Raw genomic sequence first — 6,317 nt, forward strand, 5'->3', positions numbered from 1 at the left:
AGTGTCATTTGTCATTATATTTGTCAGAGTTTTAATCCGATTTTGCTTTGAATAATAATTGATTGTATATTGTATTCAAACATTTTCTAAAGTTAGATTCGGCAATGAAAAGAAATTGATGCTGGATATGTATGGATGGGGGGTTACAGAATAACGGCTCATGAAAAGGAATATACTTAAATTAATTCAAGTCGATATTTTATTTATTTTTAATTAATATATTCCTCATCATATATATAATTATCTTCAAATATTGCTTATTTTACAATAATCTATATATGAAGAAATTAACATGCACTTCTTAGTTACAAATTTACAATCATTTGACTCATTATTGATATATATACTTCATTATTTTAATTTGTATTTGTTTTGTAAACTTTTGTTGTCATTTATAATTATATAATATAACATGAGCATTTTTTCTCTTATACATGTTGAAATTTTCACACGCATAAATATAATATAGTAATAACATATAATTTATTACTTAATTATTTATTATACAGATGTATAATATTAGTATGTCTCAACATTAATTAAACTAATTATATGATAAATAATTATTTGCTGTTTTCTAATAACATATATACGACTCCGTGGGTTTAAATAACATAACATATAAAAAATTTAGAAATATTTGAACAAAAAAATATTAGTTGAAAACTGTCAAAATTTTATTTTATTTTATTTTATTTAATATATCTTATAATAAATAAATATTAAATAAAATAAGTTTAGACTATTTAGACAAATTATTTTTTGCTTCTTCATGATTATCGTAAAAAATTTAACTACTAAATTATTAGCTCAACTGTTTTGATTTTATCATTGTTGCACCATATCAAAATTTTCAAAATCCATCACTATTTATACACAGTTTTATTTTTGTTTTTATTTGCTAAATATACGAGCTCGTCAACACTTGCCCACTTGAGTATCACGTGCAGGTCACGTGGGCGACAATAAAATAATAGGACTTTGAGTTGACTTCCAAATAGAACTTCCAATGTTCTTGTTCATCATTCCTTTGAGTCAATAAAAACAATAAATTCACATGATGAAACAATGTCAAGTAGTTCCTTCAAATTCAAATTAATAATGGCTAAGAATTCTAGAAAGACCTTCAAAACTTTGCCAACCTTCAGCCTCACCCACTAATTAAACAATTATAACTTAATTCAACTTTAATTTGGGATTAATGTCAATTCTTATGGAAAATTAACTTCTGAGTATTCAATATTTACTAACATTTTTTTATTGTAAAATTATTTGTTTAATCCTCACTTTTGTGAGAATTTAATATTTAAAATTTATAATTTAAAATTAAAAAAATATAGAGAATTAACTTTTAGGTAGTCAATATAAGTTATTTTTTATTTTTTAATTCTAATTTTTTTTTAAATTATGGTTTATAATTTATAATTTAAAATTTATTATTTATTGTGTAAAATTTAAAATAAAGCACATGCTAATTACTCAAGTATAACACATAAAAGTCCACATAAGAATATATAAGATCCTTATATATTTTCTCTTTGTCACATGGGTTAATTCAACCTATAACATAGGATTAGGATAGGAGCCATGCTTAATTAGAGAGGTCCAGGTTGGTACAAATAAACTAATTAAGAGTTTTGAAATGAGAAACTAATAGTACACTAATTAAAGAGTTGAATCACATTTTATAATTTAGATTCCAGCCACACCTAATTAATATTTTTTTTAAATATTTATGATTTTTTAAAAATATTTTTAATGTTTAATTTTATTTTTAAAGTTTTTTATTCATTTAATTTTATTTTTAACGTTTTTTATTTGTGCTAAAATTATTTCTAAACATTTTTTATTTTGTTTCTAGCATTTTATATAAATTTAATGTACCGAAGTAATTTTAACACAAATAAAAAATATTACAGACAAAATTAAATACAACTAAATATTAGAATATTTAAAACAAAATCGTAAATATTAGAATAAATAGTTACTGATGATATTAACAATTGGTGAATAGTTTAAAGTTTAAACACTAAATCTCAATAATAAAAAGGATAAAATAAATAAAAAATAAATTATAATCATAATTTATATAAGTAGGGTATATTATTTTTGGTATACAAGTATGTATATTTTTCTATACCTTGGACTATCTTAAAAGTAAAGTTTTGGTCAAGAACATGAATAATGTACTGTGTCGGCAAGTTCTTGTCCTTGCATAAATGTCATTTATTATTATTGGCATATAGCTTAAGGTCCACAATATATATATTAATTTGATTTATAATTTCTCAGAAAAATAAAAATTAAAAATGGGTAACACAAAACAAATCTTCATTCTCTAATATTATAACTTGAGTTTTTTATTTAGTGAATAGATTTAAATATCTCCCACTCTAATGAATCACACATTGCCATATATTTTATATGCACATCACTATTGAAAATTCTAATTGATTCTCTTAATTTTATATTATATATGAATATTAGAATTAATTTTGATAACTATGAGTGTAAAATAGTTTTATATATTCCATGGCTGGCATATTGTAACAATAATGGCACAATAACGACGCAAATGTGATAAAATAACCAATTAAAGGCACGTAGTGGGGCTAAAAAGGAGGTAGATATACTATCTACTATAAAAAATTAAAGACCCATATGTTAATGGCGCTGAGCAATATGATTAGAATTTATTATTTTTTATCATAAATATTTAAAAATGTGACTTAAAATATATTATTAAATTATTAAATTAAAAAGATTAAATTTATTATTAGATTTGATGATTAAAACAATAAATTTTAATATTTTTTATTATTTTTGTATAATTATATAAAATTAGGTATATAAATTATGATTTGTGGACCAACTTGTTTAATTCATAATCCGCACGTTAAATCCATAATTTTAATAAATTTTTTATTTCGTATTATTTGATTTATGGACTAAACAGATTGAACTCGCGATTTAACAGGCTAATTTATTACCCCACTTTAAATATATATAATATTAATAAATATATCATTAGTTATATACACTAAAACTAACAATTCATTTAAAATTTATTTTTTCATCTTAATATTTATTCTTTAATTCTTTAGTTAAACTTAAAATTTACATAAATATTAATTTATTATTATACAAAATTTGTTTTTTTTATGGGTTTTTTTTTTATCAATTTTTTAGTCATAATTCATAAATTTAATAATAACAATACAAAAAAAAATTTGTGGTCTAGACTGACGCACAAAACTGTAGACCAACGCAGTACGGACACAAAGTTCTCTCAGAACAGTCTATATATATTGCAAACTAGTCCGATTCGATTCGTTAATATTCAATCTATTGTGATCTCAACTAAATAGATCGAATTAACTCATACATCCACCTCTATAATTATATAATTATGACAGCTCTGTATATAATATAAACACTGGTCACAGCACTAACTTAGCAATATTTTTGTCAAGAGATAGTAATGCACTTATTAATTCTCTACATACATAATTCTTTTTACGGTAATGCTAGAAATTTTTTTATCGTATTTAATATTTATTAATTAATATAATAATTAATAAATATTTAAAAAAATAAGTTCTAATTATTATGGTTAATATTTTTTGTTATCAAATATTTTCTTTTCACTTCTTTTTTTCTTTAATTAATTTTTCATCAAGTTATATATACAGTTAAGAATGCACTAAAATTTTATGTGATAAATAAAGTAAAATATTGAAGAAATAAATCTTTGAGTATAAAAGCTTCAAGTCATTAAAAAAATAAATGTCTACGTTGGAAAGATTAAATTATGGATATCAACAAGAGGGTAAAAGAGAGATTTCCAAAGTTTTGGTAGATTAAATAAACTATGATGTAAATTGAAACCTCAAGTCAATACCAAACCAAGCATTAGTATTTAGTAGCTAGTAGTAATGCATGTAACAAACTTACTTTGATCACTTGAAAGATATAATATAATTAATTTCCACTTGCAATTTTCAGATCTATAGACTTTATATTTTCTTCATCAAGTAGCATAAGGATGGATATATAATAATCCTCTTGACTGGTGGAAAAAATTATATTATAAATATGTACTAATCCATAACGACTTGAATTGTTGTATGTGATCATTTTATTTTTTTAATTATGGGAAACAATATTTGTACATAATATTTTTGTATTTTCTATTTTACTCAAAATTTTCATTTTGTCTTTCAAATTCAAAATATTTTAGTTTTTTTTTTTGTATTTTTAAATTCTTTAATTTTAATTTTAATTATCTTTCCATTAAAATTGTCAATAATCAATACTAATGTGAACTACTTACGACTATGAACTAGTCAACAATGAATAAATATATATAAAAAAAGTAGATATTTGGAAAAATTTTGTTATTTTGATCAACTGTTAACTTTTGATAATTTAAGTTAAATGATAAATTAAAACAAATTGGAAGCAAAATTTGAACATTTTAAATTTTTTAGTTCAGAAATTAAAAAAATTAAATAAATGTTGGAAATATTAAATATATACTTTTCTCTCAATTATATGTCCATTATTTCTTCTTATTGACTTTGGATCCTTCAGTAAAGATAGCTGAATCTAAATCACTAATTATAGTGGAGTAACTAATTTGAATGGCCTATCTAATAATCTATAATATTATAGTATAGTGAACTAGCATAATGAACAATAACACAGAGAGTTAGATTTAGTCATCGTTTAATAAAGCTTTTTGAAAAATTATTTGTACTTTTCAAAAATACAAATAACTCTTTTTATATTTGATAAATTAAAAGATTTATGTATTTATATTTATAGTTTTTGAAAGTCAGAGAGTTTTTAAAAATATGTATAAATTTTTTAAGATAGTTTGTATTTATCAAAATTAAAAAATCTAATATAATTTTATATATTAATTAATATTTAAACTTAGGTAAATAGACTAAGATATAAGAGATGAACCTGTACCTACCACCACACATATACATTTTACTAATAAATAATTTATTATTTTAATTTTAATAATTAATGTTATGGATCCAGCCCACGGATCCCTGACCCGAGGTAAAACCCTGAACCCGACTACTCAGATCCGGACCGTCGAAACTCTCTAGAAGGCCCGGAGCCGGCCCACTAGAACTCCTAACCAACTTTCGAATTCAAACGTCCTTATCTTAGCCAAAGAAGATAAGATACGATAGCCACCATCACCTATAAATAGAGGACTCAGGTCCCTTCAGGTATTCATTCATTCCTCACACTTTATACCTCTCAGATCCATTCTGACTTGAGCATCAGAGTGTCTTTGCAGGTACCTCCCCCCATCGCTCCAGTCAGCTAATCCGGCATCCGCCTCGATCCGCGAGTTCCCGATACATCTCTCAACCCGTACCAGAGACCTCTTGTACATTGGCGCCGTCTGTGGAAAACTCGCACCGGCCAAACCGAAATGGGGGACATACCGGAGGAGACCTCCCTAAACCAAGATAACTCCTGAACTAAGAACCCGACCCCCAAACACCAGGAGGTCACGAATCGTGGAAGGATAGCAAGCACCATCCACCACGCCATTCCAGCTCAGAATAAAGAAAACGAACACTTTGTCGCAGAACCACGACACCCCGAAAACACCGGGGAAAAAGCAGCACAAATAATCCAAGATCTCTACCTTCGAGTACAAGAACTCGAAGGCAAAGTAGCCACCGGGGAAAAGCACAACGCCGAATACGGAAGTCACGCGACTTCCAGATCAAAATCTTATCGCGACCGATCGCCGACCCGACAACACGACCAGAGAGTGACAAACCCCAATTTGACGGTTTGTTTTGCATTGAATTTAGAGTATGTTGATAACCTTTTGTCACATTTAGCCTATGAATTAGCATGGTTTTGTTATCCCTCCCATATTTGTGCTTAAGTGTAAAAACATGCTTTCTAAGCCTTATTTTGATGAATTCTAATTTCTCTTTGATTCCATAAGATGCCTTGATGTGTTTGCTAGTAATTACAGGATTGAAATAGGCTAGGCATGGATCAAAGGAAGCAAGGAAGGAAGCATGCAAGTGGAGAGAAGCACAAAAAGCCAAAGAGTTGATCTCGGCCAAGCACGCGTACGCGCACAAGGCGCTCGCGCGCACATCGCAGAATTAGCCAGGGACGCGCACGCGCACCGTGCGCGCACGCGTCGTAGTCCGCACGTGATTCTTTTATTGCAACACGTGCCTGGCGATTTTGGAAGGTTTTCAGCAACCAACTTTGGCGCCAAAATGCAGATAAGAGCCAAGGATTGAAGGGGATTGATACACATT

Source organism: Arachis duranensis, chromosome 6 (genome assembly GCF_000817695.3).
Source record: "Arachis duranensis cultivar V14167 chromosome 6, aradu.V14167.gnm2.J7QH, whole genome shotgun sequence".
Taxonomy (NCBI): domain Eukaryota; kingdom Viridiplantae; phylum Streptophyta; class Magnoliopsida; order Fabales; family Fabaceae; genus Arachis; species Arachis duranensis.